We start from the raw sequence: 14,370 nt of genomic DNA on the forward strand, positions 1-14,370 counted from the left end.
TTGTAGATACACTGTGATTAAACTTGATAGTCATGAGGGTAGATTTACTGCTGTGCACTCACTGTTTTGCATTGCACAACAGCACAAACACCCAGAGAGCAAGCAAATTTGATCCGTGTTTCTTAAGGACTATGAAATTCTTCTGTACAAATTTGCTGGCTGAATTTAAAGCATGATTTATAAAAGGGGCCTTTCCTCTTAGACTAAATGTGATTGCCCTTTCTGTAGAGCTGCAAGAGAAATGTTCTTAGTCTGCAAGGGAACTTTTTCAGCATGCTATCAACGTGGTTTTGGCTCGTCTTCCCTGCTGCACGCTTTACTAATATGAAGCTGTTTAACTGAGGTGAAAAATACTGTTTCTTCTTGAATTTGGACCTGATGATGATACACAAGAAACATACAGCAAGGCAGGCATTTGTTTTGCACTGTTCAGAAGCTTTTTTAAATCCTCCAAAGTGTGTTGTTCTTATTTTTGGTCAGTTTCCTCTGTCTGCCATTGCAAGTAGACTTTCTCTTGCTAATCTGCTGCCTGAAATACTCTTTGTTCAGGAAAGCAAGTCTCTTTCTGTTGTAATCAGGGCTAGGAATTCAGCTGCAGGGTCACTCCTGGTGCTGTAGAGTTCACTGACCATGTTTTGCTTCTGGCAGTCCTAGCTTTGGCCCCTTTACACAGATCAATGCCAGGCTAACCCCATTTATTGCTACTACTGAATCAAAACTCTGGTTCTCCTCTTTAATTTAGCTCAAAATAGATGTAATGCAAACAAGCGTCAGCATGGCAAGAGAGCCAGAAGAAGAGGAGGAAGAAAAAAATGCACTCGGGTTTTTTTTTAGTTGAATGTACTAAATGGTGCCAGGCTTTAGAGGGGAAGAATTAGTTGGCATTGTATCGTTAGACCCTTTATAAAGATCAATTGTCATCATTGATTCTAATTTGCATGTGAGCATTAGAGTTTATCTGGTTGTCTTCAGTTCCATTTTTGTGTTTAGAACCATTTCTAATGTAACTGCTACTGCTTAAGCTCAGCCATGCATTCAGACTTCTCCTGGGTTTCTTACTCCCAGATGAATCTCATGGACTGCTTCATTGTGCCCTCACTAGGTGAACCTCCATCCTTATTAATAGATGTTTTCTACCAGTTGCCACAGCGTCAGCATCCTAGAAGCTTCCAGACTTGCTTCTGGTCAAGTCAAGTTGCTGTTGGCAGGAGTATATTATTCTTGGTGAAGCTACTTACACTTTGTAAAGCCTGTCACTGCAAGATGGGTTAAGAGGTTTTGTTGAAGCAAGTGTGTGGTAGGCGAGACTCCTGTGGCTATCAGACCCCGTGACTTTAATATGATTTTTTTTTCTATATCTGTGGCACAGCTCAATATGAGAAAGTGTTGGGCTCCTCAGGACCTTACCTGAAGTTTAGATGACAAGACCTTCATGGCACGGTTGGCATTGAGCCATTTTTCCTGGCCAGGACTGGAGTTAAGAATTCCACTTGCCACACCTCATTCCACACTGCTTGTCAAATATGAGAAATAAGGCGCACACATACCCTTGCCCATTGTTGCTTTCTGGATTGAAGTTCTGTTTGTTGTGCAAGGCAGCACAGATGGGAATCATGAGGTTTAGTGTTTCTGCTGAAAAAGAAAACAATCTTGTGATGCATCCTTCCACCCCCTCTCCCCACAGAAAAACCTCTATCCAAGCTATTCGCCTTCAGTTCTTCAACTCTAGGTTGATGTTCACCAGGAATCAGGCACTCAGTCAAGTGTGTCTGTCCTGGGATGGAAGATACCTGAGACAATGTCTAATTTAGGAATTGTTGCTGAAGTTAATTTCTGTTACACTCTACTAGATGACCACCACAGACCCTTGAAACTTTTTCTGTTTGTTTCAAATGCTCTTTTATTTCTGACATTGCAATTGTTTTGCTCCTGAAAACAAACTTCTCAAATATTTGTTCCAGAGGGAAGACCTGTCAACTTAAATGTTTGGCATTTTGGGAGGATTTGGTTTGGGGTTTTTTTCCCACCACTCTTTTCTCCACTCTTACCAATTAAATGCCTCCTCCTTCTTCTGTCTGCTTTTTCTTGCAGGGCTTTGTTTTTCCAGTGGGAGATGCTTTGGTTTTCCGCTCCCAGCATGTGCTTTGTGTCTCTGTTGCCTCCTTTCCATGCCCGTTGCAGGAAGGCCAGTGCTTCAGTCTCTCTGTCTTCCTCTGCTTCCACACCAAGGAGGGAACTAATGGTTTCTTGCACTGTTCCTGGGCAGGAGATAGGCATGAAGACAAGCTTTAAGGCCTTCCTGATGTTCCCCTCAAACTTACCTGGTTCCAGCCAAAGTTCTTTGCAGTTGTTGTCTCCCAAACTTTATCTGGAAATTGGTCTTTTAAAGACTGTGGATGTGCCATTGTGCACAATTTTCCCTTTATTTGCTCCTTCACCTGTCAACTCTTCCTCTTGTGACGGTTTCTTCTACTTTTCAGGTCTCTATCGGAATGTGGTGGGGGTATTGCATAGAGTTTAAAAAATTTATTTCATCATAGTTGATAGCTTTTTATACTCAAACTGCTCTTGTAATGATTGTTTTTCTGCTCTTTCTCCCCCAATCTTGTAGTGTTGATCCTTCTTTAAGGCTGTTATTTCTGTGTCGCAGAAGCCAGCCGAAGCTCAAAAATGTCAGTTTGGGCCTTTAGAGGTTTCCCCTTAGCAGCATGGTTATTACCACTCAAGATATTCTTTGAGTTTTTCTCTAGCTTTGGTTAAGTGACGGCTTCCCCAGAAAGCCAACAAAAGACTTGTTAAGTATTATTTTGCATGAGGATAGTTTCATATAAACTTAACTGTCTTATTAGCAGCTAAATTAGCTGAGCTGAGCCTTCTGTCAAGGACTGGCTTCTCCAAGAGTCCCGTTACTAGCCTGACAGAAGACACACTTTTTTCATACCTAAGTACACAGCTGGACCAACCCATGGTGGTTGGTCCAGCTGTGGCAAGTGACAGTCTATGTCCTGGGTTGTCTCACTTAGCTTCTATATGTTTTGAAAATAACATAACTGTATTTTGTCTTTCATTTTCTTGGTGAAGCTGCTGTTTGCCGTTTTATTTTTGAGCTGTTCCTTGGAGTCATCTAAGGATGTGATTTTTCTCTCTGCCATGACACCACTATATCTACTATCAGTTTATGCTAATGTGTCCTTTTTTTTTTCAGTTTTATTGAAATGTGTTGTACATCGGAGGCAATAAAAGCCAATAGCTAGAGAAAGTGAGATAGGCATTTCTTGTTGATTGATAGGCTTAGGTTTCTTTAAACATTTTCAGGTGCTTTTGTTGCCCAGGCACTGATGCTTTGCATTTTAGTAATTACCAGAGAAGTATAAATGCAGAATTAGAGGCAGGATGTGCTGTCCAAAGAAGTACATATTGTATATAATACAGATTTAATGGTCTGTTTTGGTGTCAGACCAAATAAAAGTCTTTTAACATAAAATTAAGAGTTTGCTTAGCCAGTTAGCAGAGATTGTTCTGTCTACAACTAGATAGTGGATTGCTGCTTCATGAGGTTGGCAGGGGCAATGATGGCTTCTGTTAGCTTATAGCACATTATTATATAGATTCAGGGTTAATCACCCTTGTGGGCAAAAAATGCTAAAATTAGCTGCCAAATGGATGTTTTTATCATACGAGCCACAATGACTACTTGGAGAAATCCCTACAGGTCTGAAAACAATAATAATCAAAGTATATTTCTTAGCCTTGGATCTTAGAGTGTCTTTTACATATAGTGGAATCAAATGAACCAAATCTAAAATACGCTTTGTTCATATGCCATATGGTTTTTGTCTTGCCAAGCACTTGTTCTGCCTGCCAGAGCAGACTTCTGTGTTCTCCTTTCCTTGAATCCTGCCTGTCACACTAACGAAAAAAATTGCCGCTTGACCCCCATAGTTATACGCTTACTGTTCCCTTCATCCTAAATACTTTCCTAGCATTTAAGAAAACTTCAAACGCCACGAAAGAGGTAAAATGAAGTTAAAACCTTCATGCGCTACAACATTGAAGGAGTCTTTTGAATTTAGCCGCACCTGTATTAGCTTAATTCAGGACTTCAGCCCCTTTCTACGAACCACCCAAAAACATACCTGCTCCTCCTAATGAATTTAAAATCCAAAGATGAGCAATTTTTAGTGTGGGATAGGGGTAGGGAGATATCTGGGTCACCGATGCACCACACTGATAGCCCATTTCCAGAGCTCTGGGGAGAGGCCCCCGTTGCTGTGTGCTGCTTCATGTGTGTATTTTTAGCAGGAGGCTGTTTCCTGTCCCCATACAGTGAGCACCTGTGTGGTGTTGTGCTGCCTGTCCTGAGGTATTAAGTAACCCACAGGCATTTTGAAATAGGTAATGATAATACGATTTCTCTCATGATAGTGTTTGGGTTTTTTCATTCTCCTGCTTGTTATGAAATCTGTAGGCTGATAATTTTAATGGGAGTTACAAGAGGAGAGGAAAAAGTCCCAGCTAGCCCTGGAAATGCAATGGGATCGTGGTAGAGCCGAGTAAACGCTCCGTATTGCAGTCCATCTTAACAAGGACTTCCAAAAGGCCTGTCATCTCAGTAAGTTCAACTTTTACCCTTTTGCTGTACTGTCCTCCCTCTTGGCAGTCTCTGTCCCTCTAGTGGGGTTTTGATAGATTATAATTTTTGAGAAACAGGGGTGTTCCTTTGCTACTTTCAACTTCAGAGACTTGTTTGAGAGGAGGTGGGTGAGAGGAGGAAAACTGAGCAGTGACACAGGGCTCCTAAAGGTCAGTTCTTTTTGCCCGTAGTGTTTCATCAATACTGGAGTGAGGGATGTATAATTTAAAGTTACAATTTTACACCCTATTTCTAATTCTCTACCAAACTGAGCTGTAACTGTCAAAATTGTGGTTCTGTTTGCATCTTCATCATAAATTATATAATTGTGAATGTATGGCTTTAAAGCACTTTTGTGTCTTTTTTTTTCTGCAGTTAGGTTATAGATGAAGCTATTTTATTGTCTAGTCTCATAATTAGCAAGTGGATGCAATGTCTTCAGAATTGGGATTCCATCTGAAAATATTTTATTACTGGTTGCTGCAAGAAACATCTGGAGAGTGCTTAGAGCTCTTGGATGTTACAGTATTTCAAAGACATGGTTTTATCAGATCCTTCTATTTTGTTCCTTTCCTTTATTCCTCTTCATGTGGCCAGAAGAGCTAATAGAGGCTTTCTTGTGTTTTTCTTAAGCCTGGTAAGGTGACTCCAGAGACAAAATTCTTCAGATAGTCCCAAGGTGGGGTTTTTGTTGTTTGCATGTTCAGTCTGAAGTAGCTGATGTTCTGTTGATACGTTTTTGGACATATCTTCTCAAGATGGGTCAGTATTATTTCTTTCTCCTCCTAGGCAAATTAATAAACCAAATTTAAAAGTGCAAAGGAGAGCAGGCGGCTGGCTGATTCAAAGGGAGAGGCTATGTTTTTCATCACCACCCTTTCAAAGCCTCTCTGAATCAAAAGAACCATTGGATTGCGAAGGCAAGACCTATGCCACACCAGAAGCTCCCAGTTCAGCAATTTTCCCAGGGTAAAATTATAACTCATGTTTCCTCAGCACAGGCTGTAACTGGCAGCGTTCCTTCTACTTCTAAGGGTGAAATTGCTGCGGGGAGAACAGACATCTAATGTGCCTCTGGAAGTTTTACAATGGGTGTTAGCCTCCCTTTGTGGAAAGGTAGATGTTCTTCTGGAACATACCCAAGGGCAGGTGCTATTCAAACTGGAGCGTAAACTTACTTCAAATAAGGCAGTGCAGGCTTATTTTTGTTCAGTTTGTGAAAAAATCTAAAGAAGAAAAACCCATTTCTCAAATTCTGACAGTTCATGACAATCTTCTAGTTATCCCACTGAAGTCTGCATTTTTATGGGTCTTTAAAATCTCAGTATACTGCTGCAATTCAAGAGGTTAATCTTTATTCATGTACTACTGATAGGATCTTACCTCACAAACAAAACAGACAGATTTTAGCAATGGTTGTTTTTTAGTGCTGTTTCTCACCAGAAGATTACTGGACAAATTACAAACTCAGTCCAAGAAGAATGTAACCAGTTGGTTTCTTTCCCACTCACATCTTGACACCATTTGTAAGGATTTGTTTAACTTTGCATTCAAATATACCAGAATGATTCTGACAAACAGAACTCCTTTCCTTCAAAATGCAAGAGGGAGTGTTTGGGGTTTTTTTCTTGTCCTTTTCTTATGTAAAATTTTCTTACAAAATACGTGTAGAGTGCTTGCTTGAAGTGGATAAAAGGCAACAGCACTTGAGTGAAAAGTCTGACTAAAAATTACATTATTAATATATCTCAGCCTACAAGTAGTCTACCTGGGAACAGCTGGAAGATGGATTCTAGTGTTTGGAGTTCCTCTGCTCCTTCCCATGTCTGTTCCTGGTCTGAACCCCATGGACATGCATAGAATGGAGGTGACTGTTGAACTCCTGGCTTCACTGGAGCAGGAGGTGAGCGGGGAGATTATCCATCCCTCACGGATGGAGCGTGAGCTGTTGACTGCTCTGTGCTGGCCTATTCAGAGGGACTGAGGAGAGCTGCCCGAGCAGCTTCATGTTCCTGGGAGGAGGTATGGACTCTGAATGGAACCCCAGAGTATGTAGGTATTTTATCAGCAAAGTAGCTGGCACCTTGCAGCAGGGATGAAGTGGTCCAAGGTATTTGGAGTGATGCTGCTTGCTGGAGTGAATGAAGCCTTGCATAGAGGGGAACTAGTCTCATCTCTGTCCTTTCCCAAAAGGTGAAACTCCCTTGGTGTGCTTGCTTTCCTATCAAGTACAAGTAAATTCACATTGTCTCTGCTACCTGAGGTTTGATAGGGGTATGAGTATAAAAGTAACCTATTTTCCAAGTTTAAAGGAAAGTAAATGAAACTGTCCTCAGGGCAGCAGAAGCAAAGGCTTTTGTATCAGCTGTAGTGTTGTGGGCAGGGTTGCTAGTCTGCTAAAGGCTCTTCAGACCTGGCAGCCTTTCCCAGGGACTGCTCATCTTTTTAATAGTGTTTCCTTTTTTTTTTTTCCCCCTAAAAGTGTCCACAATGACTGTAGCCTTTCGCTGCTCAGACCAAGGAATCTCTTGGCATTTACTGGCTTGTTTCTGCAGTATCTGACAGGATCTCCTTTTGCGTGTGAGGATAAAGAAGGCTGAGTGAAGGTTGCTGAAGCATTTCGCTGTATACCTCATGAAATATTTTGAAGTGGGCATATCCATTTAGCAAAGGCTGGGGAGTTGCACTTTTGTTTGGTCACACCTAAGTCCATTTTATTGCTGGCTTGAGTAGAAGCTGGTGCAGAACAGACAAACGTTTGGTGGAGTCAGTGGCCTGAAGTGCTGGCTGTCCAGTCTGCTCCTATCATACGACACCATTGGAAGCATCACAGCTGGTCTGTTGACCTTTGATCCAATGTCCTCCTGCATCTAAACACTGCATCCTCCAGCATGGTTAGAGTATGTTTTTGCCTTCTGCATCCTGGGGTTAACACCCTGTGATTATACAGTGTCAGGTGGGCAGTGGTGTGCTGTGCGCTAATTGAGAGCAGCTTTCAAGTCCGGTTTTGCCTGTAAATTGAATGGCCACTTCCACTGAGCGAGAATCAAATCGGTGCATCTGAATGCTGTAGAAGTCATCTACTTCCATTATGAAGGCCAAAGTGGCCAATGGAAGTGTGTTTGTTTGGGAGCATTGAATCTGGGCTGGATCCCCAAGTTATAGGTGGATTTTTTAAATTTTTTTTTTAATAGTAAATGGGTTGAATATATTTCAAAGATCCTGCTTGTATTATGGGCTTAAGTCAAGTTCTGCTTTGGCCTGGTTTACCACTTGCTTAACCTGAGCATAGAAGGTGTGCACAGCAAGAAATAGGTAGGCAGTGCAGAAGAACAGACCTTTACTTGCAGGGCCCGAATGTAATAAATTAAAACATCTGGGCTGGCCTCAGCACTGCTTATCCAAACAAGCAAGAGGCTGTGTTAATCTTCCATAAAAAGCATAAATTTATAAAATATCATGAGAGAGGTATTAAACTTTTGTCTGCAGTTTCGAGGCTGAGGGAGATCTTCAGAGAAGTTTATAAGCACTTGAGAAGATACATCCTGTCTCTGTAAACTTGACCTTTTCCAGGTTTTTGGACTCACTTTTACTGGTGTACTGGTATAAGCACAAGTTCTCTTTTGACTCCTACCCTTATCCGTGAATTCTGTTTCTCCAGTTAGAGGTTTTTCTTAAGGTCTCAGTGACCAGTTTCTTATGAAAGTGTGGTTAGAGCTCTTCTGCTGAAATTAGTTGTGTGCTGTAGACTTGTCTGCTGGGTACTGGAATTATCAAAGTGTCTCCAAGCTCTTGTCCAGGGGTGATTTTTAACTGTCCTGTGTCTTTGGGTAGGCAGCTTTCTCCATCCAACAGAAATACCTCACTTCCTTCAGCCCCTTGTCTTGCATTTGGTTCTCTGCACCTGTGTCATTTATTCTAGGTCCTGATCAGCTCTGAAATCCCAGCAAGGCTCATTTTACCAAGGAAATGCAACCACAATCTCTCCAGCGCTTGCAGCACTTAGTGGGTATCCATGCTCAGCAGTGCCAGCCACATGCCAGCATCTCAAGGAGGAGAAGGCTGTGAGCAGCCAGTGTTTGGGATGTGCAGCAAGGGACCCCCATCTTGAGGGGCCAGATCGGCACTCCACCCTGGGGCCAGTGCCTCTGGGACAAGGAGAATGTACCAGTTAAAATTATCCCATCAGGTAAGTGCTCTAGTCACTACTGTTGTAGCCACTCTGGTGTGACAAGAGCTGCATTTATCACCTTTGTAGGCTTGATCTGCATTTGGAGTATTGCAGGATACAGAGGACAGCCTAGCACTGTTCCTGGCATCTCCAGGAAAGGATTTCACCCAAGGTTTTGTTTCGTGATGGCCTATGCCTTACACCCTGGCTATGATAGACACCTCTAGGTATCTCTGTCCCCATTCTCAGGCATCCTTGTGATGTGCATCTTTCCAAAATGCATTGCTGCATGTATTTCTGCAAATAACACTGAGTGCTGCAAGCACGGCACTTGCGGGGGGAGCAGCAAGCAGCTGCTTGGCACAGTAGTAGGTCTGCTGCACTTGGATGCCTCAGCGTATCCAGAAAACCTTCCTACTTCTCAAGCTCTCCATTGTATTTTAATGTCTGGCATAGGATAATTTGACTTTCTGTCATACGTTGACAGATACTCAGGATTTAAAGTGAGACTTTTCCTACAGAGATTTAAAATAATAATTCCATTACTGCTGTTGAGTCTCAGGAGACCTGGTATCTCGGCTTGCTGTGGCACTGAATTGTAACTGATTGTGTTTTGGGCCACTTTCTCATGTGACACTCAAACACAGTTGTTCTGGAGTTTTGCCTTATAAACATAATTCCTAGTGTTCAGAGTCAGTGATCCTAAAACTTGCAGCTGTGAGAGAAAGGGCAGTTGGATTATGTTGATGAAAGGCAAAACATGACAGTGCAATTGCCATATTTCGCTGGGGAAAACAATGGGCTATTTCTTTGTTTTGCAGACCCAGTGGCAGCAGTAAAACCCAGCCATGTCCTCAGGGAGTTACGAGCCATTGGTGTAAGGGTGAAGAAGCAGAAGAAAAGACATGGATGTGTTCACGTGTAAAGACTTACTGAGAAAGATCTGGGCAACTTCTTTGTGCTTCTGGGTTCTTCAAAACGAAGGTGAAGAGAAAGCACCATGTTGGCATGCACACCTTGAGACCAAAATGCAGTTTGTGTGCTCTGTGTTGTGCACGTGGTCGTCTCTGACCACCTTGCAGGGCTCTATCTGAGGAGCCAGCACAACCTGGTGTCATCTGTGGATGCCACGTGCCAGGGCCATAGCCAGAGAATTTGGTGTGAGGGCATCACCAGCCCATAAAGGTGTCCGGGGTGGGACTTACTCCCTCCAGCAGGACAAGCACCTGGGCTTCCTGGACATGTAGCTCTGTATCTCTGCCTGCTTGCTACACCTTCCAGAGGTGTTGTTTGTACTGTACTGATATTGTTTATGTTGAATAAATTCTTTCTCCAGCCTCTTTGTTGTGGCAAGTGTTTTTGCTGAACTGAAAAAAGCAGGGGGTACTTGTTTAAGCATTGTGGTGAGACATGATCATGATTATTTTTTTAATCTTTAATGAAATGTTTGTTTTGAAAAAAGGCATCTTCAAAATGGGGACACTTGTGCAGGAGCCAAATCTGTTCCCGGTTTGGATGAGGGTAAGCTGGGCTTTCTCCCATCCCACAGGTAACCCAAAGCATCAGCCTGCTCTTTATTTCAGAGTCTGGGCACATAGCTGTCCATGACACTTAACTGATTCATGCTTCATACTGAAGGGAAAGGGATTTGTTGACAACTTCTGAAGTTTGTTTGCTGTTTGGATTCATTCCCCATACAGTGGGATGTATGTGTTCAGAGGTGACTCCTCTGCTGGAGGTGGCTGATGTGAATACGCTAACTGCTGTTTCCAGGTGTTCCTGGGCCCTAAGCTTTTGTGAGGAGAAACATCCTTGTCATGACTTTCTATTGTGAAAAAAGGATAATGAGTACAGACTGACTTGATGCTTTAGGATAAACTACTGCATGATTATTGTTTCTAATGTCTAGAATAGATAAGACAAGCTTGTTCTCACCTCCTCCCCCAAAAATCCAAGAGAGTTTGAAATATGTAAATTTGAGTTTCTCAGCAGTAATAATTGCTTGGGCTGTGACAGGGACTATCTAGTAACTATTATTGAGTAGCATATACATATACACACACACTCCTGCTTGACCTGGGCTGGCTGACAGGGAAGGTATTGGCTGTAATAACTCCAGCCAACAGTGTCTTGACCTGCAACCTAAAATGATCCCCACAGTCCACTGAGTCAAGCAGATGGTTTGTACTTGAATGTCGGCCCTTCTATATGTGAGCTGGGGTTGTCTTGTAGTGACATGGGTTTTGCCAAGGTTTCTGTCTTAAGAAGGGAACCGGGATGACTTTACACAGTGTAAATAACACTTCTGACACCAGAGCTAATATTTTGAGGGGAGGAGTAAGCCTCCTGTTCCTTTGATTTTTGTGCACTTAGCACATTGTAATGACTCAGGTTCATCAGACATCTCATATTTCTTCCACTTGCTACCAAAAAATTGACATGGTTTCTATCTTATTGTTTGGTAGACCAGATGCATAAGCGCACATCTCAGCCCTGCAGCTACTGTGTTTTTTTCAATCCAGGTAGAAAGGCTTATTCTTTAACAATGTTCTTGAATGGAATTGGGGAGAAGATGGTATAGAAGAAAAAAGCAGTAAGGAGAAGAGGTCTGAAAGCTCTTCTCCATGATTCTCATTTCCTTCTGGTAGAAAGACTTCTAAATCATAAGGATTTTTGTAAATCGCAGGAGGAGTAGTTCAGGCAGGGCTGCTTTCACTTCTGTTGAGTCTACAGGAGGGTTTGCCTAGAGCATAAAATGTGAAGCAGTTTCAGATGTACTTGGAAGACCTGCACCTATGAACTGCTTGTTGTGGAAAGACTCCTTCAGGTATCAGTGAGAAAGTGGAGGAGCCCCAGACTGTTCTAACAGAGCAGTGGTTTTGTGCTCTGGACCAAAACTGAAGTTTTAGACAACCTAAATGACTTTAACCTGACTAGCACATGGATTTTGGCACCTTTGGGTACATAATTTCAATAATACATTCATTCTGAGTGGACATGGCAACTAATTTTTATGAAAAGTTATTGGGGAGAGCATCGTCTTTGAATAGTAATAATGATACATGTTTTACAGGATATTCAAAGTATTTTGGTTCGCAGGAACTGTTGTAAAACCATGGATTTCCTGCTCTTATTTAATATTTTTTGTAAGATAAATATTAAAATGTTTGAGAAGAAAAGCTACCAAGTGGCAAACAGGCTGTTGACAGGTCAGAAAAGTTGCTGCCCATCTGGCCTGTGCAGGTGCTAGCCATGCTCTGTGTCCCACTCATGAACGAAGCTGATGCAGTTCCTGAGGCAGACAGCAACCTCTGTGGTCTCCCCTGTGGGAACTGCCGTGGCTGAGCTCTGAACCCATTCCTGGGTGCATGTGTCACCTGCCTGAGATGAAGGCAGGCTTCTGAAGTGCTTTTTGATTCTTCTTCTTGTCAGCTGCTCTAGATAGCTTGATGGATCCCATTGAGTTTAGTTTCTATGGCTCCCTTCTCTCCTCCAGTAATCCTTTCTAAGGAATTATATTTGCAATCACATTAGGTGGTAGACACTAAATTTACCAGCAGTGCCTCATTTTAACTACTTTTTACCAAAGCTTGTTCGCTTCCATGTTTGCAATAATCCAGCTCAAGCCATGTGTTTCTTCAGAGAATCTGATTGCCCCTGTCTTATCCTTCCCATAGCTGAAGTAAACCACTGATTTAACTAATGCAATGATATGACTCTGATCTCTTAGATGCTGTACCCATTGGATGGTAACCTTCTGAGCTGTGACTGTGCTATAGAGGTGTGCCACCTAAAAGAAGCTTGGTTTTTTTAAGTACCTGGTTCTCTGAATCTCATTTCTGTTTTAATTTCTTGGGGACAACTGCAGTAGAAATACCATTGCCTAATTTCAAAGGGGTTTACAAAATGGTAGTGAACTGGTTTCATCCAGAGAAATGTGCTTTGTGAGCTAGGGCTGGAGCAAGATTAGCATTATTGTGCTTAATATCTAAACATTGAGAAGATGGACATTGTTTTGTGAGCCACAATAAATGTAGGTAACTTGGAGAGGAAGTGTTGAAAAGGAGGAGGGTGAAATAAGATAGGAAAAGGTTTTATTATAAAGCATTTTTATTTCTTGGGAGTTTTAGTAGGTTAACTGTGTAAATGGCACCCTGGTTATGGCTTGGATTTGGAAACTAGTTCCTTTTTCTTATGTTTTGTGGGGATTTTTGCCTTGTAAAATGCCCACAGTTGTCCAACCTCTCCTATCCTGGCAGTGATGTTTATACTACACATTCTTCTACCGTTTCATGCAGCCAGCGCTATCGCAGCTCTGCTGAATGAGGTCCCAGCCTAACTACAATATTAACCCTGCAAATCTGTTCATTTTCTCCCGAGCAGCCCCAGGCAGGGTATACAGGAGAATGTGTCCAATTGAAAAACTATTACAGACTCGGTGGTGCTGCAGTGTGCTAAATTGCAAGAGAGCTGTGCTTTTTCTGCCAGAGAGGATCCTGCTAAGGGAGATGGTGGTGTCTGTGTCATACAAGTTACAGAATTTGTTTTCATTTTAGTCTCAGGTTTCGTTGATGATTTTATCTTTTTTTTTTTCCAAACCATTTGCCTGCTTTTAAGCATGGAAGTGTGTTCCTCAGACCCACTGCTTTCCTTCTGCTAATTGTCCAACGCATGCTCTCCTCCACCACCTCCCTCCCAGTATATATCAGTCCTTGCCTTCTTATTTTCACCTTTCCAGTTGTTGTTTTTAATTTTTTCTTCATTATTTTACTAAATACCGTACTGCAGATCAGTAGCATCTTGGGTGGTGGTTGTACCACATAGCATTTGGAGCAGACATTAGTTTTGCATAGCGTGTGTACCTTATTTTGTCTGGACTTGTCTTCATTGCGCTGCAGGCACCTCCTCAAGCAATTGTAGTGATTAAGCCAGGTATTTCTGCAGATTTATATTAACTTCTGCTTATAAAGAAACAGAAAAAACCCAACCCTTCCCTGCCACCCCAACATCTAAACTAGATAGATGTTTTCCTTCATCCCATTCATTTTTATCAGTATTTGACCTAAGCTTGCTTTTGTATATGAAAGAAAATTAGTTAAGTACCTTGTGGTTTATAGATGCCTTTTGTTACATATTACTTGGATTTATTGTGCAACGTTGGCCTGTAAATCATTTCAGTCAGACATTTACCTGGCTCATGTTGCCTTTATGGTTTGAGTCTTTTAACAGCCATGAAAAATGGAGAAATTGTGTTTTTGGCGGCAGCAGACTTTGCTTGTCCGAACCCTGTAACTCTCTCTCGTGGCTGTGCTCCGCTTTGGTGAGGATTGCTGCCTGGCTCTGAGCAGATGTTTACAAGGAATCCATTACTTTGTGCAGCTGAAAGACAGTGTTGAAAGAACAAAGAGAGTTTTGTGATGAAGTGTATCTGACTTCTCGCTGCTTTGCTTACCTTTTAAATGTAAAACTTAGTCATTTGCAAGGGCTTTTAGTTCTCAGGGCATCCCTATAAGATTCCGCCCCATATGGAGCTTTCCTTCAGTCGAAAGTGGGGTTGTCTCAAAAC

The 14,370-nt window shown here is 42.1% G+C and overlaps 1 protein-coding gene across 1 annotated transcript in view; it reads left to right on the forward strand.

Moving 5' to 3' along the window:
• Positions 1 to 14,370, forward strand: part of KCTD1 (potassium channel tetramerization domain containing 1) — a 65,212-nt gene that overhangs the window by 16,880 nt on the left and 33,962 nt on the right. The gene's annotated exons all lie outside the window — the stretch shown is intronic.

The sequence above is a fragment of the Acanthisitta chloris genome, unplaced genomic scaffold (assembly GCF_000695815.1).
Source record: "Acanthisitta chloris isolate BGI_N310 unplaced genomic scaffold, ASM69581v1 scaffold3452, whole genome shotgun sequence".
NCBI classification, from domain to species: domain Eukaryota; kingdom Metazoa; phylum Chordata; class Aves; order Passeriformes; family Acanthisittidae; genus Acanthisitta; species Acanthisitta chloris.